Raw genomic sequence first — 26,200 nt, 5'->3', positions numbered from 1 at the left:
TAAGAACTGCATGTCTGCTCCCTGCAGGTGGGGCACAAGTGGGTCCAGGCATTATGGTAGGGAGGACATTGCTTGACGGGTCCAGCCAGAGAGATGCCACTGCTTTTAGAATTGTCTACCTTTGCGCTGCACTAGCCTTGTGTAAGTGTGGAGTAGCCAGGGAGGAAAGGGGTTATGATTGGCTTCTGCACACTTAGGTCCCAAATCAGTTTGTGGTGGTATTCCATCTCTAATCCCTATTGTCATTGAATCACGATATGCAGTTTAAACTCGTAACCCTATGCTGCTATAGCACATGTGTAACCAATCGTGCATATCTAAACTCATATATGGGCTAATGTAACCTAGGCATTTTTTCTCTGTAAAGTAACTAAGCCATTTTCTTGTAACAGCGCTGTGAGGCCCCCGGCTGCTTGTGCGCCATATAAATTCAAATATATAAATACATAAATGCCATGAATAGAGCACATGCGAATGCACCGGCTTCTGTTCATGCGAACAACGCGTTTTTACAGAAAGTGATGTAGTAGTTTACTTCATGGGCCTGATTCCGAGGTTCGTGTAATAATGGAAATGTGCCGTGTCTGAGTTGAAAGACACTTTTCCATGAAGACATGCATTCTGACCTGATGCGGGAGTGGCAGCAATGAACAAAGTCTTCCCCTCTTGCAAAGCCGTGATTTGAGACTTGGCAAAAGCCTTGCCAACCATCTCACATATAAGGGGCTGGCAAGGGCTGTATTCAGTGGCCAGAACACCCTTCCTGCACCAGCCTAAAGAGACGTTCATTAACGGTTCCCCGGGATGTGCGGTTAAACTCCACAGCACACTTTTTTGCATTATGAAAATAGCATTTCTCAGACTGCAGCTCCACTTTTCTAGTTCAATGAAAGTTTAAGCACACTTTCCTAAATTAGAAAAGTGGCAGCCTTTTGATAAATGCTTGCAATGCTACTGGAGCACATGTTTTCCCTACAATCTGTGATTTTGGCAGCTTTTGCTGCGGGAAAGCACAACATTTCTGCTTCATTATTTCCACTCATCTCAGAATGATGGTGCTGGAAACTGGAGGGGAGAATGTCAGTTTTTTTCGCTATATTTAGCATGAGCTCAAAATCAGGTCCTATGTTGTTTTTTGTAACAAGCGCTGCGAGTGCACTCTTTTACACTTCTTCCATGACAATGTCGCAAAAGACTGCCATATGACAATTGGGGCCCGATTCTGAAGATGGTGCAAAGTTAGAGATGTGTGACGTCCTGTGGCAGAAGGACACCTTTCCAACTAACACCATATTCAGCAACAATATGAAAGTGGCAGGCTTGCATGGAATCCACCACTTTCGTTTTCATGGGTCCCAGGGCCTGATTCTGATGATGATGCAAATTTAGAAAAGTGATGTGCTGTGGACGAGCAACACTTTTCTAAATAGCACCATATTCTGATGCAACATGAAATTGACGATCTCACAGGGAATCCACCACTTTCGATGAAAATTCATGTCAGTATCTTACGACATGACAACAGCCCCAGAGACCACAGAAAGTACAGAGCAGCCAGTGCATGCTCATTCTGGTCGCCCCAGTGTCACTTTTTCCCCTAAAAAAAAGGTACTAAACTACGGCAACCCTGAGGATTTGCTCTGGCGAAAAGAGGTGGCATTCCTTGCAGAGAGTTAGGTTTTGCTGATTAAAACAAGGATTTTCTTTTAACATGACCTTTAAATGCTAATACAAAATTGTGCCACAAGATGGCATAAGAGTGCACTGTGAAACTGTGTATTGGTTAGTTTAAAAATATGGTTTCTTTCCACATGGCTTGGACACATGTCTACTTTACAGAAAGTGCTACCGAGCATTTGCAAGCTTGTAGAAACGTGTCGTTGAATTTTTCATTTGGGTCATAGGTGATCGGCACACGTTAAAACTGCAGCGCGTCACCTGTGCACTTTTTATATTATTTTTATTGGCTGCTACCACGACCTCTCTCCTCCACTCCCACCACCAACCTCGGGAGGCAGGTGGGAAGATTTGAAGGGGGGGGGGCTGTCGTTATTCTATATAGTCAGAATCAGGCCCCTAGACACCACCAAAAGTATGGAGCAGTCAGTGCGTGCTGATTCTTCAAAGACCGACGTCACTTTTGCACCTGAAAAAAAGGTACTAAATAACAGAATGTTCGCAGAGGACAGAATTGACATTCCTATAGTGGATTCATGCTCGTTCATAAATTGGCCACAAGATGGCAGAAGAGCCCATTGTAAAATATGCTCTCTGTCCCATTGCTCTGGGCCACATTTCGACTTCCCAGAACGTGCTTTTAGAGGTCCTGCAAGCAGGGAGCAGATGAAACGCGTCTTTGAAGCTTGTATTTGGTCCAGGAGGCTGCTTTGCACGTAGTAGGTTTGCAGCGCTCCTTCTGTGACCATTTTACATGACTTAAATGGGCAGTTGCCACAGCGCCCCCACCACCCAGCCCCCCACCACCCACCCAATTCCTCCTATCAACCTCAGAAAGGAGGTAGAAGGATTTGGCAGTGGAAATGTCGGATTTCATAACGACATTTCTACCGTCCTCAGAATGCAGTTTGAAGGATTTGGGGGCGTGGTATTTGCACTACGATCGGTTCATGGCCATTTTTTAACAAATAATTTGATATTGAATACTTGCACTACTTGTTCTGTCAGAACGGCTTGTCATGGGGTGAGAGGTAGGTGAGGCAGGTGTTGGTTTAAAGCGAACCCATGTACCTCTGTGCAGCCCTTTGCTTTAAGATTGTCTCTTTTGACTCCAATTCTCTGTTGGCTTGACTCTCTGTGCCAGGCTTGCACTGATCACGAACATGCTTCATTGAGCACTGCGACTGCAAGCAGGAAAACAAATAACGTTATGCGGTAATCTCCGCCAAATTCTGTGCTACGCTAGCATACTTGCCAACCCTACTGATTTAGGCAGTAGGCGACTGCTTTTTAAGCAGTCCTGCCGCCTGCAGATTTGGGTGACGGGTCCTATTGCTTTTTACAGGGCAGGTAATTTATGTGACTCTAAGGCAGGCTGCTTGAGACCGGCCCGGGAAAAAAGCATGCAACACATTAGTTTATCTGTGCGGTGGGTGGGTTAGTGATACATGTGCGCGATGGGCTCAGATCAATCCAGTGACCCGACAGCTTCATGACTCTGCCCTACACTCTGGCCGGGACATGCCTTAGGTGAACCACCAATGAAGGCAAGTGGCAGAGCGTACCACCATCACACAGCATCTGCCTATCAGACTGAGGAGGGTCTCAGTCTCCATGTTGTTCAGTTATTCATCTTGCACTGCAGGAATACATATGTACTGCCTGGGCTGCTGCTACAGAGCAGTGGCAAACGTTGCCTACCAGCTCTGTGTGATCACCTTCTGTGAAGTTAGGTCATTGAATTTGTGTTAACTTACCATTCAAAATTATACATTTTAAACATTTGAACATCTTTCCATGTGCTGTTTGATGGGTTGTGTATTTTAGAATGCTTCAGTGGTGCCAACAATGTATGTTTTGTAATTTCCTGTGATGTAATTGTCATGCATAGTATTATTTTGAAACTTGAAAAATCCTACATCTTTTTGGCCACAGAATGTTGGCAAGTATGCGCTAGCGACACCGTTTCAATAACAGGCAAAGTGCACCCGCAGTGGACGTGCAGGCGCAAGTGACATCACTGCACTACATCACCACTTGAATCCTCAGCTGAGGCTGCTGCTGCCTCCTCCTCTTGGATAACGCGAACTCACTGTGCATCCTGTGCGCTTGCGTGTCCTTGCCTCTCGGCATACTAGCGTACGTGCTCATCATAACATGCATTTTATGGCCCCCTTTGACATGGTTTAAGGACTGTAAAGATTAAGGGAGAACAGAAACAAACATTCAACGTAGAATGTGAAATGTAACTCTTCACACCACATAGCTGCAATCTGAAAACTCTTTGGACTGAATAAAATGTGCAATTAAAAGCTGGCGTATGAAACAAAAACCTTGTTAAGAGTGCCATCTTGTGGTCATTTCTATGTAGTACATTTAAAACACTTTTTCAATGAAATACATATTGAAACACAATATTACTGATGTTACCTGCCTTGTATACCCTCTCTTCTAATCTTTTTTAATGCATAACTTGAGAATCCGCTCGGTTTTATCGTGTCTAGTTTGTGTGAGATTAAATATACTTGTGACATGGCATCTAGGGTAGGATTTCAATATTTCCCACACATGCACTCGAGCGTCCGAGTGCTGCAAGGGAGTCAAAACCAACCAAGGGGGGCTCAGAGGAGTAAGTCAAAATGATAGATTAAGATGGTACATTTTGTAGCACACTTTCTGTGAAAAGAATGGACAAAAAGCCATACAGATTACAACTGATGTTGGAGGCTAATACATGCAACAATCCATTAGATGCAAGTCACACACAGGATCATTTTCCAATGCATTTTCATGACTTGTGTTTGTATTTTTTAAGCTTATAAAGCAAAGAGCTGCCCAGTTTAATTACTTTGCACAAACACTATGTAATAGGAAATTCATAAGCATAAAAAAGGGAAAGAAATTTTAGATGAATGTGCAACTCACCATATGGGATTTAATAAGGGGGTTGCAGAGTCTGTCTGGACCTGCTGCGCGCAAGTTATTAAGTTACTTAATAATTTCAACAATTGTGTCTTCCCCACCGGTATAGTTACACTTATCAGTGACGTCATATTGTCTAAGCCTTGTTTGATCAAATGGCCCAATAGGATAACTAATCACATCCCAACAGGCCCTGTGTGGAGTAATGGGGATTCATCAGTTTCCAGAAGCTTTGGTAATCATGCTCAGATTACTTACTGGTAATCTTCATTACTTCTAGTCCTATTCATCCTCATCACAGTATTCACCACTGAGGCCCGTTCTCCCCTACAGGAACTTTTTTCCCCAGAGGTATAACCTCCCACTTACCCACAATACACCAATATATAACAAGCCTGTACATAGTCCGGCCCCTTTTACACCACAGGAGGGTGCAGAGATTCAGTAGTTCTGTGACAAGGAAAAGTAGGTCTAGGTGTAATGAAGATTACCAATAAGTAATCTGAGCATTACCTCCACATCCCGCTTCCTCCTGCCAGTACTCACCAATGAGACATACCCAAGCCAAACAAAATGGAAGGGCCCAAAGGAAAGCAGGAAGCAAGAGGACACCCAGAATCAATGCAGAAACACCAGGTTTAATGAGCAATTGAACAATAGAACATCAGAGCTGGGTCACGGACAGCACCCCCACACCAAAGGAGCCATCCCTAGATCTGGCCACATTAAGCCTTTAAAGTGTAATAAAGGTAAAGGGTCCACCCAGTTGGTGGCCCTGCAAATCTCACGTAAAGGAACACCCTGAGCATCCGCCCAGGAAGCACCCACACCCCTGGTAGAATGACCCTGTACGCCCAAAGGTGTAGAAAGACCAGAGGCCAAATACGGGATAGAAATCACCAAATTGATCCAGTGACTAATGGAAACGACTGAAGCCTTCCTCCCCGCCCCAGCCACACCTAAGGTCACCAAAAGACTGTTGGAATGCTGAACAATCTCCGTCCTGGCCAGCTTCTTCAGGGCTGCACAACGTACATTAAGGGAGTGCCAAGACACCTCCTCTGGGGACAGAGGGTCAGGAAAGAAGGCTGGGAGGACCACTTCCTGAGTCATATGACACTTAGAAGCAACTTTAGGCAAGAACCAGGATCACACCTCAATACTAAGCAGTCAGACAAGACACAAAGAAAAGTAGGACAGCACAGGAGATCCCCAATCTCCCCCAGCAAACGTGCAGCGGTGATGGCAACAAGAAAGGTTGTATTGAGTGGAAGATGTTTAAGAGCCACAAGGCCAATTGGTTCAAAGGGAGCCGACTGAAGAAAACACAAAACCAGGGACAGATCCCAAGAAGGGGAACCCAAACAAACCAGACACCTAGAAGATGGCAGGCTCCTAAGGAACCGGCCCACCAGACCCAAATCCAACACAGGAACACCAAAACCCCCCAACAGGGTCTTCAACACAGCCCACTGAGCGCGCCAAGCGGCCACCGCCAACCCTTTACCGAAGCCATCCTGCAAAAACTGCAACACAACCATGGGGGAAATACCGTCCACACCACACCAGCTGGGAAAATGGGCCCAATGTCTATCATAGGCTTTCTACTTACTAGGCCGCCTGGAATGGAGAATGGTCCTCAACACCAGAGCCGAGAAACCCAAAGTCAATAATCTTGCCCTCTCAGGAGCCAAGCTGACCAGGGGATCACAGGCAAACCTGCCCCCAGATCCACCCATAGAGGGCACGGCCAACTGGAATCCTCGAGACCTCCTGCACCTGGAGATCCAACAGCAACAGATACCACCCCCCTGCGAGGCCAAAAGGGAACCACCAAGATCATCAGAGAAGAACACTGGCAGATCTTCTGAACCACCCGGGAAATGAGAGCAAGAGGAGGGAAAGCATACAGGAGACCCTTGGGCCACTCGAGTTTCAAGGCTTCCACCCCCCACGTCCTCACCGATGGGAACCGAGATCAAAACCTGGGAACCCGGGCTGAGGAAGGGGAAGCAAACAGATCCAACACCAGGGTTCCAAAACCCATGACAAACCCCGCAAACACTGCATTGGACAACACTGACTCCAGGGAAGACCAGGAGCACCTGACTGAGAGGATCGGCAACCACATTCTCAACCACTCAAATGTGTACTGACTCCAGGGAAAGCAAATGCTGTTAGGTCCAAACCCTTATGCAACCTGCCAGAGAATTCAGGACCCTGGAACCAAAACCCCCTTGATGTTGACATAGGCCATGGCAGAGGAATTGTTGGGCCGAACCAACACAGCCTGGCCCTGCAAAAGGGGAGAACACCACATGAGAGCCTGATGAAAGGCTGCCAACTCCCACAAATTCGAGGAATGAAGGAGACCTTCCTCGCCCCACCCCTCTTAAGCAGAAAGAGACCCCATGTAGGCCCTCCACCCCAAGCCGCTGACGTCGGGGGTCAGAACCACCTGAGGAGGATGATTCCAATCCACCCCCCTCAGATGGTAGGAACTTCTCAACCATCAATCCAGAGAAACCCATAGGTCACCTGAAATCAGGATCTGCAGCTTGAGAGACTGTGAGGAGGGGAACCAGAGAAGCAGAAGATGAATCACCAGGGGACAAAGATGGAGGCGAGCCCAGGAAACCAGGAAAACACAAGAGGCCATATGCCCCTGAAGCACAAGGAGCTTCCGAGCCGAAGCCCAGGGAGGGCAAAGGACTTTGCAAAGGAGCGGCTGAAGCCGGAGAGCCCTGGCCCTGGGCAGAAGAACTTTCCCACTCAAGGTGCAGAAACGTGCCCCTATGAACACCAGGTCCTGGGAAGTGGCCAACTGAGACTTCCCCCAGTTGATCAGGAAACCCCACTGGAGGAGCGATGGCCGTGGCAGTACCCCTGACGCTATCATAAGAATGATCTGAAAGGAGGTGGACCTGGTGCTGCATATCATCAAGCACAGGAGAGCAGTCAAATCCTGCTCCCACAGCCTTACGTAGAAGCCGGAACCCCCCCAGAACTGTCTCAGTCGTATAAGAACCATTGACATTGGCCCGCGCTGCCAGATGATAACCCACATGAGCCTTCTTCGGAGCAGCATTAGATTTGCTGTCCACCGGGTCCCGAAGGGCAGCGTGCTCAGCAGCCATGGAGAAATGGCCCACCAAACTGGTCAGGATATCATCCGTCACCACTGCTTCTGGGAGAAAATCCTCAGCAGCTAGTAGACGATAGAGACGTGCCATGAAGTGCGGCATGGAGATGTGCTTCGGATCCTTACATTCATGGAGCACGTTTTTCTTAATATCAGAGATCAGGGGGAGCCCCAGCTTTGCGATCTTCTTATATTGTCTTATCTTAGGGTTAGAGGAGCACTCCCCTTCCATCAGGACAGAATACCCCATGGAGTCACAAACCTGGAAAATCACAGTCTCAACCTCATCCCGGGGGCGATATTTTCCTTCGGCCTCATCATCTGAGCCAGACACCATTGAGGAATGGGCAGAGGCAGTGGAGGCCAAGGTGGAAGAAGAGGAAGAAGAAGATGAAGAGGAGGGGCTGGTCTTATGCATGTGCCTGCCCCTAGAACCTTCATGCTCCTTAATGTCCTGTTTCATAAGGACTTTAATCTCCACTGGTTTATTTATTTTTTCTGGCATGTCTTTGGTAAGGACTCCTAGAAACAGCAGGAGAGTCCACAAGTCTCCTCTTTTCTGAACACTTGCACATACTAGCCCGCGCAGAACAGGAAATGCTGAAAATTAAAGCAGAATGCAGCCGAAGGCAGCCGAAGCCATTACCCAGTAACCAAGTCTCCCAGGAAGCAGAAACACCTAGAGGCGGCACCCTGCAAAGAAGAGTAGAACAGCTCTGCCCACAGTCAGACCAGCGACTTCTGCAGCCTGAATCGAGGAGAGGAAAACCCTGCCCGAACACAGGCACCCACGGAAGAGGGGAGGGTGCCGGGAAACACAAAACACAGCGACCGGCAAAGCCGTGAACAAGGAAAGGCAGCCGAGCTGGCATATCAAAGGAATCAACCAGCAGGAGGACCTCCAAGCCCTGCAGGAGGTCCCCTGCCAGCTTTAACAGCTTAACCGGGCCCCAAGCCCCGCAGGGTTCCCAGGAGCCCGCATCTTATCGGGCACACGATTCCGCCCCGCAGGAGAACGCCACCACAGAAGACTCAGCAATGACATTCCCCAGTGAATAACCAGTCCCTGTTGGAGACAGGAGAAAATTAACTGGTGGAAGAGGGACGTGGAGGTATTCTGTTTAGCCACTAGTATCGGGGACTTGCACTGTTCCATGATTTTATTTCTGTGATGGAGTTTCAGCCATTTGCGATAAGTAGCCTTCTTCTGACTCACTGCCATATGAAAGTCAGTGAAAGATTTACTATTTCAAATAATATGACGTAAATCGCACCCCAGTCTCTGTTTGGCAGCCCATATTTCATGCTAAAATTATTGTGTCGGTGTCCCCTCCAGTCATGTAAGACAATTTTGTGCCTTATTAAAGTTTGCAGCTGTAATATATTCGGATATGCTAATGATTTTATCTGAATATCCTTCTAGATATAGCTCAAGGTGTGAGGTCAGCAGGCTGCGGTTGCCATTTGAGTTTGTAGCCAGTTGAGCCATACCCGAGTTGCCAGGAGTGGTACCAGTTGCATTATTGATGTTCTTGCACAAGTGACTCCTGCTGTCAAAACTAAGATACCTAGGCGCTAGGATGGCACAAGCGCTATCCATGTTAGTGGGATTCCAGCTAACTCTACTCTGACTGCGCCTGTCTTGTCATTTGTTTGTGTCGGTTCAGTCAGCCCAATTGTGGCAACCAGCATGAAATGGTCACTCACCCCACACAGAGCGATATACAGGTCAACTTCAAGTGAGTCCAAGGAGTCTGAGATAAATATATAGTCAATGATGTCAGCACTTTTAGGACATAGGGCCTCATTACGACTTTGGAGGCAGCCATGCCCTTAATAAGGGCATGGCTGCCTCCAAAATCGTGTCCGGGTCCAGGTTCCCTGAATGGGGAAATACCGGGCAATTACGAGTATGGAGGGCCTGGTATTTCCTCCTTCAGGGAACCAGGGCCCGGTCCTTCCCTATTCCCATTCAAGCCCTCATAGGGCTCAATGGGAATGGGGAGGGAGCTAACAACGGGCCCATTACGAACGGGCCTGTTGTTAGCTCCCTGTTCCCCTCGCGGGACCCGCTATGGACGTCTGGAAAAACCAGACGTCCAGAGCGCGTCCCTCGAGGGAACCTCGTAATAGTGCAGAGTGGGTTTAACGGCACCAGCACCTTTACCGACGCCGTTAAACCCATTCCGCACAGGTTATAATGAGGCCCATACACTTGTGTAATTTACATGGTCATCCCCTGGCAACGCCTGTTCATCATGAAGAGACCAATTTGCCACACAAGTTTGGCACATTCAAAGCCTTGTATATCATGTGTATTTCGTTTAAGACCGCCATGCCATGCCACACCGTCCACACCCAATCCTACTTAGTTAATCAATATAACAAAAATAATCTATTATATTTATCTATCAAAGTTAACAACTGTACATAAGTAAGTGTACATATGTGAACCAAAAAATAATACATCTATTGACTTATACCTACATCAACATATGATCCAAAATTCATAAGTCACAAGGACCTTAAATATTCAATATACCTCACAGACAAAACTGTAAAAAACATATATGTAAATTGTGAAAAAAAACACCTGGCATATCGGGGGACCTGTAGAATCTTGCTTTTGGCTTTTTGGTGACCTGCAGTGTCTTGATTTCTTCTCTGAGAGTTGACACGTTGTGTTTTGGCCTATTAAAGATCATCAGATGGGTGCTCCATCCCTTTACTGACTTCATCAATACAGCACCGATTTTCACGACCACCCACTGTGTTCATCTTTCCTATATCTACGATTCAAACATATGTACATATTTTTTGTTAGAGCTACAACTAAAGTCCTTAAGCTAAGGCCTACTGCTGCAGTCTTCTGCTGGCCCCCTGACCATCCTGGGACCCATAGATTGATTTCATCTAGATGCAACTTTCCTGACACCTACTATTCACAACAGGTACCCCTGAGCCCTGCTAAGGTTGCCACCGCCGTTTTTGAGCCTCCACTAGGCTCGCAGGCCGCTCCAGGCAGCATGGAGCCAACCGATTGGTTGCCCAGGATTTCTTCAGGCATTTGCACCCAGAGCCCAAAGGCGCAGCCGGCCACAACCAAAGGCCAGAAGCTAAGGCCTACTGCTGCCACCTGTGTCTTTCTCAGCCGGCGATGCGATGATAAGCCCTGACCTCCTGCCGCGCTGCTTGGTCTCCACCCCGTGCTGAGGCACGTACTACCTACAGACGGTAAGCAGAAGGCCACAAGCCATATCTTCGGTCCCTCGGTGCACCCCCCCACCCACTACCACCTATGTCCAGAACATATCCTGCTCTGCTCACATCCCGATCCCTTCCTCCTCCCCCTTCCTCCCGCCCAATCTGCAAACAACTCTTGGGTCTTTGGTAACCGAAATTCCTCCCATCCTACTATCTGCCTCTTGCCTCACCCCTAACCCTCTTCCTAGACATCCCTGAGCACCAGCATGCCCAAAGCTTCCACATCCAGCCAAGAATGCTATACCTGTAGTGTTACTGACCCTCTCGCGAGCCTCATTACAGGAACAATGCTCTGAGATGAACCTGCACATGACCTGCACACACTGGCTTAAGGCCCGGTTATAACCTTTCTCTGGAACATGGTTGCAAGCTGCACAAAGACCGTCATCACATTTAGAAACACCAGCCTCCTGCCATCACAGTCCCTGGTCCCCACAACCTAGTTGTGCATCTGCCACCAGCCTCACAAGCATTGTGCCTCGCACCACGCTACCTCGGCATGCCCGCAACAGCGCACCGGGGGCTCGCACCTACCCACTGCAGCGCCCGACCGTCCCAAGGGAAACTACAGTCAGAAATGTCCTGCTCAGGTCACGCACCCTGCTCCCGCCAACGGCGAACCATCGCCTCGCCCTCCACGGGTTGGCCAGTGCCAATTCTGCTTATAATATATCTGCACACCTGACTACCCTTGAAAGAAATACCATCAGCCTTAACATTGCCAACAGTGAGTCCTTGCCCGCTTCCACTAAAGACTCAATTGCTACCTACGCCAAAGCTGTAAAGAAGGAAACCTTTCATCCAACTGCAAATGTAAAAAATGCTCCAGTTAGTGTGATCTGTACTGATAATGCCCTAGGTAATATGCTTTGTGCTGATAATGCCCTAGGTAATATGCTTTGTACTGATAATGCCCTAGTTAATATGCTTTGTGCTGATAATGCCCTAGTTAATATGCTTTGTGCTGATAATGCCTCTATGCCTACATCCTCTGCATACCCTGCTAAGAACGCCTACGGGCTTGTGTTTTCCAATATCAGTAATGCCACAATCGGTGTGAACTGTAATGTATACATGCTTGCAACCACCGATACTAAAAATGCTATCTCTGTTTATTTTATTTTATTTTTATTTTTTGCATGTGTATAGCACACTAACAGCACGAAGGCATCGAGGTGCTGTTTCAGGAAGGTTGCTTATAGTTACATTAGTTACATTGATATTCTTTGCACAGAGTTACAACGGTGTAGCATGGATATTACAAGATACAATAATTGACAAATTGTAAGTTACATTGGTAGAAACAATTGCACCGGGGTCCAGACAGTAGGAACCAGCAATATAGGCTAGCTATACAAACAGTAGGGTGTTTAGTGATTTCCTGAAGGCTGTGTGTGAGTCCAGGTTTCTGAGGTGGGGTGGGAGAGAGTTCCAGTGGGTAGCTGCCATGACTGGAAAACTGGAGCCCCCTGCACAAATCCTTAGGGTCTTGGGTATGGTGAGGCGATTGGTGTAGGCTGCCCCAGTGGGCCTGGCTATACTGGGTCTAGCGAATCTCTGAGATAAGTATAGAGAGCAGTGTTGTGGACACACGTGTGCGTGAGAGCAAGTATTTTAAAGAGGATGGAAAGCCAATGCACTATTTTCCTAGGTTTTGAGATATGTTCCCTTATGGTGATGCCAGTGACGGCCCTAAGGGCATTGTTTTGAACTGTCTGTAGTTTGCAGCTGTTTTTTGCAGAGGTGCCCGCTAGGAGTGCATTGCAATAATCTAGCCTGGAACCAATTATTGCTCCCGCTATAGTGAGGCAGTTCTGCTCCGAGACGAAGGGTCTTGGGGAATTGAGCAGTTTGGAGTGGTCAGCTGCCGCCAAAGCAATAGCATTTACCTGTCTTACCATAGATAGGTTGGCGTCTAAGTAGACCCCCCCAGGGCCTTGACTGCTTTGGAGACAGGGATTTTAGAGCCATCCACCACGAAAGAGCTGTACTGTTCGTCAAGCTTTTTTAGTGTGGCCAGTGAACTGATTAGCAGTAGCTCGGTTTTTTTCGCCGTTGAGGCACAACCAATTTTCAGGCATCCACTTTTGAATAGTGGAGTAGATAGAGTTGAGGGTTTCCATGTCTGAGTCGTGGTTGCCAGAGAGGGGGATGAGAACCTGCGTATCATCAGCATAATTTGTGTAGGTAATGCCTAACACGTCTAGGATGTTGAAGAGAGGCCTTATGAACAGGTTATACAGGTTCAGAGAGATGCAAGAGCCCTCTGGGACTCCACAATTGATGGTGTTAGGGTGAGCGCAGGCTTCGCTGGAGAAAACCCTCATGATTCTTTCCTGGAGAAAGGAGGTAATCCAGGTCATGACTGATGGGGAGAAATTAGCCGCAGAGGAGAGATGGTGGCATAGGATGTTATGGTCTACCAAATCGAAAGCTGTGGATAGGTCAAGGAGCAGAAGGAGTGCTGTTAACTGTACTAACAATGCTACTTGCCGTGTGTTAACGAGTGCCAGAAACGCCATTAGCAGGGTAAACATCGGTGTAAATACTTTCATGCCCCTCAACTCCTAATGTTAAGAAATTCTGCTATGGCAATGCCATAACAAATGCTACCCAGCCTATGATTTGTAAGGCGAGCACGGCCCCCACCAGTACAAACTCAGCTATAACTGCCTCCCTGCCCGTGTCCGGCACTAGTACTTACGCTCTTGTCCACACCAATTCTAGGAATCAGGTCAGCTCCTGCACTAATAATCCTCCCCCACACGAGAATTCTGAAAAATCTGCTGCCTCTACTCAGAACGCAAACACCAACCATGTACATGCTCCCAACTTAAAAAACAACGCCCCATTGCCCCTGACTATCAGCCAGACCAAAATCACCCCCAACCCAGGGCATTCACTCCAGCAATGACCAACCTCGACCGACCACCAAAGCTACAGACACTACTTGTATTAGTGGTGCACAACACATCCTGATGCCTAAAACTACTCACTCCCAACATTCCAACCCCTGACAAATGCAACAAAAGCACTCATTGCGCCCTCCTGGTTACACCAGTTTGGGTTTTACTAAAAACAAGGCTCACTGTCCTAAGCCAACACTTAACTCTATCACAGCCAACACAGATCGTGATCTGGCCCCAACCAAGTACAGAACCCCTAAGTCTACTGGGACCTCCACCAACCCCGCCTCAGTTGCTCCTCAGAGGCACCCTCCCAACCCTATACTCAGAGCCTCAACATCTCTCATGATTCAGACGTGCTCATGAAATAGGGGCTCACCCTGCCGCCTCTAAACTGTGCCCTAATCAATGTCCGCTCCCTCCCAGCTCATGCCCTACACATCAATGACCTACTCACCTCACAAAACTGCTATGCATTAGCCATCTCTGAAGCCTAGCTTCAAGACATTTCAGGCCCAGCCCTTTCCCTCCCTTTCCCCACTGTCTACAAAATCTACCAAAAAGACCACCTGTCTGGCAGAGGTGGGGGTGTGGTCCTCTTGGCAAAGGAATCCCTACCTATCAGGCAGATCAACTCCTCCCTTGAAGGGAATAGCGATATTCTTTCATTCAAATTGTCCACAGCACCCAACTGCACCATCACTTTACACATTATCTATTGCCTGTCTGGTCTCTTGGCCAGTTTTCATGAGAATCACCTCCCCATCATGAGTGACATCATCAAGAATTCCTCCCAAATTATCCTAATGGGTGACTTGAACCTGGGCCTTAATGATCCCGAGGACTCCCAGCCAACATCATTATTCAAAGCCCTTGAAACCTTAGGCTTCAGAATCCACACTAACAACCCCACCCATTGCAAAGGCTGCACACTGGATTGGATTGCAGACCTCAATTGCCCAACCACAATCAACACCCCCTGCCCCTAGTCTGACCATCATGTGATGCAATTCTCTATCCCTAGGCCTAAAAAACTCAACCCATTGATGGTGCCACTACCACCGGCACGAGCACGCAGCTCCCGCAAGCTCACCAAAGAGCGCCTACTACCCTTCTTGGACATTCCAAATCTCAAACCTTCCCTCTCCAAGGACCCCAACATCCTTGCAGACCTATATGGATCAACCTTAGCAATGGAAATGGGTAATGGGCCAAAATGTCGCCCTCAGAATTCCGACTCCCGAAATTCTGACTTTTTTCCGACCCCCTTTACACCACATATTAATATGTGGGGGGTATGGGATATAATAGTAGTGTGGGGAGACTGCGGGGGTCTCCCCAGCATATGTATGTGGTGTAAAGGGTTTTGGGGAAAAAAAAAGGTCGGCTGTTTCGGCCGTCAGAATTCTGGGGGTCATTGTAATCACATAGATCCATGGAAGTGGACACCATTGCCCCCCTTACGCCTCGTAGAGCTAAACCTGTTACACACTCCAATTCATGCTTCATTCTAGACCTACTCGAACTCCGGAACAAAAAACTGTTTTCCCAATCCTCCGGACAACCAAAAAAAGAAAACTCTGACGCTATGTAATTGGAGATCACTAACACACCCAAATCTTATAAACAGGCGATTATCTCGGCCAAATCCACCTCCTTCAACTTGAGAATTACCAATGTGAATTCAGACACTAGAGAGATTTTTTTCATATTTAGAGAACCCAAGACCCCTGCTACCCTACCTCCTAGCCCCTCACTAAAGATGAAGCCTGGTGCAACAATATCCAAACCGCTATGCTCAACAAAACTGACATACTAAACAAAAAAATACCTCCAACCAAAGTGGCCGGCACACACCACACCTCGTTACAGCCACAGCCCCTACTGCAAACCCACAGACCTCAGACATCTCTTGGTTCCGGTTCAAAGAGATCACCGAACTTGAAGTACTCTCTATCTTGAAAAACCTAAAACCCTATTAATGCAAAGGGGACATCTGTCCCGCCGCAATCATCAAGGACTGTTTTGAAGTGCCTTTCATCACTAACTTCATAAACCCCTCCTTCACCTCGAGAGTGGTAACATCCAGCCTCAAGGAAGCCTGGGCACTCCCCCTCCTTAAAAAATCAACACAGGACCCCATAGTTCCAAATAACTACAGGCCCATAATGACAGTCCCATTCTTATTGGAATTTCTAATTAGTGCCACAAACCTGCAGGTTCAACACTTCCTAGAAACCAATCTGGATTCCGCCCCATCGATGGCACTGAATCCGTGCTGCTGGATCTAAAACAGAGGGGGCCTCATTACGAGCATGGAGGTAAAAACGGAGTCATTACCAGCATGGTGATAATAGCGCGTCTGTGCACCCTTGTCACCGCTAATGGCGCTGATTACGAGTGCTCATGCCGGTAAAGGCCCTCCAACCCTCCGATAGTGCCATCACGGGAACCGCTGAATAACGCCTCCACCAAGGAGCAACCCCTTAATAACGACCCGGTAATAACATTATGCAAATACCGGGCTTGTAATACCGGACCCCGAAGAAATGTCATCTCATCGGAAGGGGAAATGTGCTGGCGGCCATCTTTAAAAACACAATCCATTGCAATCCTCTCAATCCAGCAGTGCTACAGAGTTGAGAGCAGGGCCATACCATCCAGCATGTCCAAGGCAACCCGCAAAACCACCTTCCGCCTGCGCTAGAAGCACTTCTCCGATGAGGAGCTCAACATGCTTTTTGATACGCTTTCAGCCCATGCGGATGAGGTGTTCGCCAACAACCTCAAAAGGGAAGTTCAACTCAGAAAAAAAGAAATATGGGAGGAGGTTGTGCATAAGGTGACAGCGGATTGCACCACCCCCCGCACGGTTAAAGACTGCAAGAAGCAATGGTATGACCTATGTCTCCGGGTGCGTAACATCCTGGCATCAAATCACAGGGAAGCCATGGCCACAGGAAGGGGTGCCCACTCACCCTTAAAATTGATGCAATGGGAAGAGACCTGCAGCACCACCATAAATATGGAGTCCATTGAGGGCTTTGGTGAAATGGAGACAGTGCGCCGACATCGGGAGATGGAGGTGAGTGACCCCATAAACCCCAGTAAACTAAAGCATGATGCAGCACAACAGATGTGAAAGTGAACCTAGCCAATGCATGGGCCATCATACAAACATAGATGGTTGCCCAAACCCAGACACAATGAAATGCATGCTGCATGCCAATACCATTACCAATAGACACCCAACACACAGGGATCAATCACATGACACACATCACGCAAACCGCAATATAACGGTATGACATCTAGAACACAACACACCAGAAATGAGAGTGCACGGCGTATGCCAAATGGCACCCCCACATTGCAAGTACCCTGAGCTTCATACCTACAAGAAAGCAATGCATGAAATGTGAAATACTGAACAGCACCACATCATGAATCTTGCACATACCCCCATCACTGATGCCCTGCATCTCTCGTACCCCCACAGGCACAGAAGCAGAAAGTGATAGCCAGGAGTCTGTCCCAAAGGCCACCACATCCACTAAGGGTACCAGGGCCACACAAGAAGCCAGAGGAGCTTCCACCTCCAGGGCAACAACAATGCCGAGAGTCCAACAAAGGCCAGCAGTATAGGCCAGGGAAGCTGTGGAGGAGACGACACCAGACAACGAGACATCCACAATGGAGTCGACCACACCTGCAGTGGCAGAGGGTTATGCAATCCAGTCAGCTACCACAGGTTCCATTGGGGAGGTAGCAGCCATTGCACCCCCTCAGTGACTCGGAGGGCCACGCAGAGGAATTCTCTGACATGGAGAACAATATCCATGTTGTATGTCTGCATACACCCAGTCCCCAGCCCACCCGCCTGCACTCCACACAGGGCACACCTGTATGCCCCATGCGAGAACATCCCACATTACTGGCCAGTCCACATCTGTCCACAACATCTGAGGGCAGTCCAGCATTGGGCTACCCAGCAGGCACCTTCCACCTCCGCAGCCCCCACAGACATGGAGGCCCGCCTCACGAGGTTTGGGCCCGGCAGGACTGTTTGATCGAGCTGGTCTGCCAGTATGTTGTGGAGGGAGTGCAGACCCGTCGTGAGATTCGGGAGGCAAATGTGGCCTCCATCACTGCCATGAATGCCAACACCATAGTGATCCGGGACACCTTATCTGCGGTCACAGAGGTCTTTGGCAGGATCTTGGAGAACATTCAGCAACAACAAACAGCGGCGGCAGTGGCACACCCATCCACCTCCACCCCATCCACCACACCTGCCAGTTCGACTCCCTCTAGTCCTGTGCGCATGGTCAGGCACAGCGCACGCCATACGTACATGCCACCCCCAGACCCAAAGAGAGGCCGAAAGCAGCAGGCCCACACTGCATGTGGCAAGTGCCACCTTGCAAAACTCTTGAATAGAACATTGTGTGTGTGCTAACAATGGGTGAGGGGGGAGGTGGTGTTGGCGGTGTTTGGGTTGTTGGGGGGATATTGGTTGTTGGGGTGTATGGGTTGTTGGGGGTATGGGCTGTTAGGGGTATGGTTTGTGGGGGGTATGGGTTGTTGGGGGTGTTGGGGGGTGGGAGTAGGGGGAGGGGTGTGTGAGGTGGAGGGTTCTAGCACTACATTGTTAATATTCCAATACACCCGTTGTGTTAAAAATAATTTCATGACTGGACATTGTTCATTTCGTGTGTGTTTATTCAATTCTTGACTGCGCACAGTGCCCAACTCCCAACACATCTTGTGTCCATATCCACACGATCCCAGTGCCCAGTGCAATACTAACACAGAACCATCTGCATTCCTATGGTTCAGAAGAAATCGTCAATCAGTGATTGGTGCACAGCACGGCCATCCTGTGCATCGTGAACTGGCAGGGGTACTGATCCTCTTCCATCATCCCCATCATCCTCCTCACCCGGTGCATGTAGGTCAACGTCAGGTGGCATTGGTATGTTTCTCTGGATGCACATGTTGTGCAGCATGACACAGACCATGGTGATCTTTGCCACCTTCTCAGGCATGTAAATGAGTACTCCACCAGTCCTGCTGAGACCGCGGAACCTTGCTTTCAACAGGCCAAAGGTCTGCTCGATCACAGCACAAGCACGGGTATGAACCCGATTGTACTCCTCTTCGTGCCTGTTCTGCGGGTTCTGTACAGGGGTAAGTAGCCACGGTTCAAGGGATAGCCACCATCACCAGCATGGGGGCACAATGTGGTATGTGTTAGTCGATGTAATGAGAGGGAGGGAGGCACTAAAGACTTAATTAAGGATGCGAAATAGTTTTTTCTAATTAGATTCAGATGGTAGGTGTTAGTTTAAAATAAATCTTCAGGTGCACTGTGGCAAATGTCACGGGGCACTCGGGACTATCAAAAGAACTGAAGAGAAAAAGAGACATGTATTGCTACCTGCCTGCCCACAGTGCACTCCAATGGGAGAAAAGACCCCCAGTCTGTTAGTTTAGAAAGTAGCTATTGTAGGTTTCCTAATTTACATGATTCCAGTTGCAACATTCGGTATATACTTTCAATGTTGTAAATAAGGAGATTCAAAAACATTAATGCTTTGAAAAAGGAAAAACAACCTTTTACTGCTATTTTTAGATTTTAGAAAAACATTAAACAATAAGATTTGTAGATATATTAGGACAATCAAAACAACTTAAGATTTATATAGCAAAAAAGTTACACAATTAGTGTCACCAAAAGCAGTATACTGTCAGAGTAGAGAGGACAATGCTTCCTTGGAGTATAATATAAATCACAGTGCAACTCGCTTTTCTTTGGCTGATTATTGGTGTAGGGTCCTTTTGTCTCCAGGACATTATGTATCTGAACATCAATGTGAGTAAAGAGGTTCTACCGATTGAGGTTTATCTCTGGACATTCTTCCTGTACAGGGAGTGATAACTCATTGTCAGTGCTTCTTCTGGGCTAGAAAGAAAAGAAACAGAGTAGCCAAGCGAAAGCACCTGCTTGTGCTCAATTTTTAAACTGACTTCCCATCTCCTTTTCTTAATCCTGCCCATATTCTCGGCTGACCGATGAATGGAATACCTGTGCTTGGCTAGCCAAGTAAAAGGGTCATGATTTGTGCACAGAAAAAATGTTGACAATGATAATATTGTAGTGATTCAGCAGTCCACTTGATGGCCAAACATTTCTTCTTGATAGTGGCCTAAGGAAGTTCATGAGTTAACAACTTTCTTTAAAAGAAGAAAATTGGTTTGCACTTCCCCTTTTGTTGCTCTGACAGTACAGCCCCCAGTCTTACTCCCAAAACTTCAAGGACAATACAGAAAATTGGGCCAATGCGAAATCAGAGCCTGAAGCCTGACATTGCTCAAGTTGGACAAAAGCAGGAGGTACATCAGATAGTAAATATGAATAAAGTTTGGCAGAAGCCAACTTCTTCAAAAGACTGGTTAATTAAGCAATGATGGTATTAAAATGTGCGATGGTCCACAGGGAATATCCCAAAAAGCCTGACAAAATTGAAGATAGCCTTCTTTGTGTCCAGAAATTAATGTATGGATTCCATGGCAACGAGTTTGGAGATGTGCAGTTTGGTCAATCCATTTCCTATGGTGTAACTCAGATACTTAATGTGCTTTGTGACTGGCCACGGTACTTTCCATTTTCACTGATTCCAGCAGCCACACCAAGAATTCACAATAGATTTGATGATGTACTCGAGGAACACCTTAGGCAGAGCTACATGTCACAATGACATCTAGCCAAGTTGTATTTGGGCTTCAAAACAGTTAGATCAAAATGTTTTGGGGGTTGTATAAAATGTAAATGGAAACAGCATAAAGTGTTCCAATCAGGTAGGGAGGAACACGCTTTTTTGGACTTTTTCTTGGATTCAAGTGACAAGGTGGAATTCTCATTAAACTTGCAAGAATCAAAATCGATCAGCCCGAACCGATCTAGTTCAGGAACTCCAAATTCCAATTGTTATAGGAGGGCTCTTCATTCCCATCAGAAGCACAGTCTGTTCTTCTTGCTCAATGGGCTTCGGGAAAGCAGTTGTTCAGATGGTGCAAATGGATCTAGGTCACATGACGTCTGACCTCCTCACTCGCTCATCTTTTGGCACTCTTTTGGCAATATTCGTTTGGTTAAGTGAAAAGAGCCAGAACTTCTGGTCCAAGGAAAACATGAAAGCCAGCAGCTAGTGTATCACTATTCACTCACCTCTTCCCATTCCCACCCTTACCACAGATGCAAACAACAATCCACACCTGGCTCCTATGTACCTCCATCCCACAAAACCTCATCACACTCAAGTAAGTGCAATGTATACTTCACCTACAAAACACAAGCACCTCATGCTAATCAATGCTCAGTCTGAAAAACTACATCCATCATACACTGCTGACCTCATTACCATTGAAAACCTAGATGAACACTTAATAACAGAGGCATGGCACATCCACCCACATTCACATCCTGGATGTTCACACCCTCAAAAGGCTGAAACATCTAAAACAAGGAACGCAAAGGGGGGATTGGCTTAGGGATTGATTTAATTTATAAGACCTCATGGACGTGCACCCTGCTGGAGCATACCACCACACCTGCATCCATAGAATGCTCACTTGTTATTTCCCGATCACACACACACACACACACACTCAGACAGCTATCACCAACCTGCTCCAATGACTACCCAATACCAACAAGACCTTTCTTGATGAAATCACAGACCTCATCGCAACAGCATTCATCTACAATACAACCAACACCTTGCTCAGAAACCTCAACCTTCCCGATAGCCATAGCATCAAGAAAACCAGAGAGCCTACAACTGAATTCCTTGATTCCTGGTCATCGACTTTTTATAGAATCAACCCACAGCTAAGGTAATTCACGTAATCTAGCATTCACCACCTCTCCTTCCAGTGTATGTCTTCACCCTACCTTTGAACAAGACAGACTACGCAGCCATGTGCATCCACCACACACACTTCTAACCCACCTAGGCCAACCTAAACCAACTAAAATACTGCACCACTATTTGAAGAACTTATCCGTGGATGAACTTGATAGAAACATCATCACCTTGGCATCCATGTCTGACCCTTCGGAGAATGTCAACGCCCAGCTCAGAACATTGTATCAGATGCCACTAACTACAATTAACTAATGAAACTTCAGCTCAACAATCATATGCCCCACACCTTGGTGCAGTCAGGAGTTCATCAACAACACGTGTGCCATACACAGACAAGAATATTACTGTAGGAAATCCCACCGACTAGTAGACCCCATCACTCTGAGAACCCCTTGTTCAGCAGACAGAACAATCATCCCCTCAGCCAAATCAAAAGACTACACAACAACCATCATGGAAGCATCCAACAAGAGCAGAGCAATCTTCCAAGTGGGGAGAACTGCATCCTCACCCTGCCAGACCCTGCACTACAACCGCCCACTGACAAATTCAATACCAACAAGAACTGTTTCACAGAGAAGTTAAAAAAGATATGCCAACACCTTGACATCACCAAACACAACAAAGATGTCCCACCCTTATCACCCTGCAATATTTCAGGATGGACTTCCATTTGGACAATAACTCCAGAAAACTGTAAGAACTTGTGCTCAGATCTAAATCCCACCATCCACAGAGACAACACCCTTCCCCTCCTCCATTTTGAAGGTCATCACATACTTCTGGTGATGCTCTGGCCACCAGAGATGTTGAAATTGTCTGCCAGGTACCGTACAGTTTGACAGCATAGTATATGCTGCAGTTGGCTTTGACAGTGATGTGCTCTTGTTGTGGAAGCCAGTGAAGTTCAAAGAGTCTGGGCATTATGCGTTTGTATTTCTAGAGACCTTTTATGAGGCATGCACCAGTGTGGTGTGGGGTACATTTACCAGCCGCAACAGAAATCCCTTGCATCACAAAACTGCATTGCTTTTGTCTGCTGAGCACATCTGGGGTGAGAGGTGAACACAGCCACCCCACGAATGGCTGCATTGTGTTTTTCTTTCACGTGAATCAGGAGAAAATAAGTTGAAGGCAGATTGGCTCTGCCTTTCTCTTCTGCCATTTAAAAACTCCAGGCTGCACCAGAAAATTACCTGCATTCCGGAGGGCATTGCACTGGTGCCACTCTTTTCATTTAAACAGCACCCAATATGTTTTATTCAACACAGCCCTGCCTGTGTAGTGCATTTGAATGCCATTGAATAAGACAAGCCCTTTAGAATGGCATTGTTTTTAGCAAAGAAAGTCCATGAAGAGCAGAGAATCAGTATCAAATCTGCACAGCTCGGATTTACTTTTGGAACAAACTAACACACGCAAGGTACGTCAAAGAAAAGATGCTTTCCCTTGTCATGTGTCAATTAGAAAATGAATGCCAAAGAAACCACATTTGGGAAATGAATAGGAGATAAAAAGAACACATGTAAACAAGCTTCGCAAAACAGGGAAATAACATTTTGGAAACTAAATGTGAAATAACACAATTACTCACACAGAAACATTATTATATGTGTTGGGAAGGGGTCTGGTTTAAATGTATATTATTTATTATTCCCAAAAGACTTGTTTTCTGTTGAAAGAAAACGAAGAAGAAAAAAACCTTTGAACCAGCAGAACCAGTTTAGCCTAGATAGTCACTTCACAGGTACTAGCCCCCATGGGAAATGAAGCCTCTCCACAAATATGAAAGGGCAAAAGTGTGGAAATTCACAACCTCATCAGACTGGCCAGCATTTCTACAGCAAGGGACAATGGACCCAAGGGGAACTAGCACTGTCACAAAGAAGTGTGAATTCCTTTGACACCCCTCCTCAGCTTCAACTGCCTAGGATCAAAGGGTGCCATGGTAACCCTGTTGTTCAGACTGACACAGAGGGGACAGGTTGGCTGTGGAGATTTGAAGGACCACCCATACATTGACACATGCCCTCCATAGACTTTTGAGAACTTTTTACATTTCAATATCCGGAATAAGCAGTAATGTGATATTATGATCGTTTGTATGGGATTTCAAGACACACATAATGAGACTAGGTGCATTTGTTTAGCCCATGGTGTACTGAAATGACAAGAAAATTGTATTTCGGTGTGAATCATAAAGGATGCAGACAGGAAGCAACAGGAAAATATGCCTCATTATAGTATGCGTATATGGAAGCATTTGTAGAATTATAGGTGTTATGTTTCTCCTAAAAACAGCGAAATTGTGCCTAAAGGTGCAGCAGCATCCCACAGAGGTGGCGTTCGAACCGGCATATTCCTTGTGAATTATGCGATCTGCCTATCTGATTTTTATGATGGTGATTATTGTTAATATAAAGTTGTATTCCATAACTCCTTTTTGTGAAAAATTAGGCTTGTGGGACAAAAGGAGTCATAAAATTCATACACCTAGGTGAGGTCACTTCCTTCAAACCAACCAGCTCGGAGGGAGGTGGCGACATTAATAGTCTGACCTATCCTAGTCAAGGGGTATGTCCAGATTACTTCCACCCATATTGTAAAATTCTCTGAGGTCATCCTGGCTATATAAGAGGTAGACAAGGAGGCAGAGGGGGATTCAACATTCAAAATTCACCCTGCAAGATTCCAATACTCCAGAACCAAGTCCAGAGGTAGCTGGCCCAGAACCACCTCTACAGAACCACCTACCCAGAACCACCTATCCAGAACCACCTATCCTGAACCAGATTCATCCCAAAAAATTGAGGTAGAAAGGAGGAAAGGCTGCTGATCCCTTTGGGAGAATCCAGCAACCAGACCCTTTGCCCAGCTGATGTCACAGGTTTCCTTTTTTCTCACCTGTTTTTGCTGCCTTGCGGGATCCTTCGCCAGGGCTTTCTTCCGTGCTGTTCGGGTCTTGTATAAGCCCACTCGGCCGTCGTCGGATTCCAGGATTCGTTCAGCTTCTTCGTCCGGGAGCACAGAACTCCAGGAAGACGAGGAAGGAAGGCCGCACACAAGAGCGGTCTGCGCGGAACGCGGATGGAATACAGGTACAAGGGGGAGGAAGGAGAAGGAGAAGGAAATGGTCCGGGAAATTCGAGTAGCAACTCAGTTCCAGGAGCACGAACTGCGACGCACGTCTAGCCTCAGTTAACAATAGCGTTGAGATGCACGGAGCCGCAGTGGCGTGGTTCCTTTATGGAACGTGCAGCATGGACGTAAAGGTCGATAGACTGCATTCTGTGATTTCGGCCATGTTGGGTGTACTACAGCGAGTAACGCCCGACATGCCAGGGACCTGGAGGACCAAAAAGGGCGTGATCGATGGATCATGACAGCATGCCCCTTCTAAAACTCGTTCCACCGGGTTTGCCTGGATGTATTAGATGGAACCTTCTGAGTAATCTGGGGGAGTTCAGGTTTGAGACGGGTTCCCAGGTACGTTCACTGGGTGGATAGCCCTTCCATTCCACCAGGTATTGAAGTTGTCCTTGCCTATATCTGGAGTCACATATTTGAGAAACTTCATATTCTAACTGGTCATTGACAATCACAGGACTGGGTCTAAGGTTAGTCTGGGTGGTTTGGATGTAAGGCTTCAATAGAGATTTGTGAAAAACTGGATGGATTTTCTTCCAGGAGTCTGGTAATTTAAGTCGAAAGGCCACAGGGTTAAAGACTTCTTTTATAGGAAAAGGACCATAATATCGAGGAGCCAACTTATTCGGTCTGAGATGACGGGGCAGTAGCTTCGAGGATAACCATACTTTATCCCCTATGCAGTAAGAAGGCCCTGGTCTTCTCTTTGAATCTGCATAGTGCTTAGTTTGGATCTGTGCCCTTTCTAGATGTTCCTTGGCTTCTTTCTGTATATTGATGAGTGTTTCAATCCAGGAGTCGACTGTTGGAACTGGAGTAGGATGTGGAAGGACTGAAGGTAAAACCGCAGGGTGGAATCCATGGCTGCAAAAAAAAGGGCTGGTTTTAACAGCCGAATGATCCAAATTGTTGTTGGCGAATTCTGCCACTGGTATTAGAAGCGACCAATCCTCCTGGACTTTAGTAGAGAAACAACAAAGGTATTGTTCAAGGGTTTGATTTACTCGTTCTGTGACTCCATTGGTTTGTGGATGATATCCTGAGTAGAGGGCTCGTTGGATTCCTAGAATCCTGCATAGGTGCTTCCAAAATTGAGAGATATACTGTGGTCCTCTGTCCGATATGATCTCGGAAGGAAGTCCATGCAGTCGGAAGATGTGTTCCAGGAAGATTCCAGCAAGTTCTGACGAGGATGGTAATTTATACAGAGG

Source organism: Ambystoma mexicanum, chromosome 11, assembly GCF_040938575.1.
Source record: "Ambystoma mexicanum isolate Mex_15411 chromosome 11, UKY_AmexF1_1, whole genome shotgun sequence".
Taxonomy (NCBI): Eukaryota; Metazoa; Chordata; class Amphibia; order Caudata; family Ambystomatidae; genus Ambystoma; species Ambystoma mexicanum.
The sequence above is the reverse complement of the archived record's forward strand: the minus strand, read 5'-3'. Positions refer to the sequence as shown.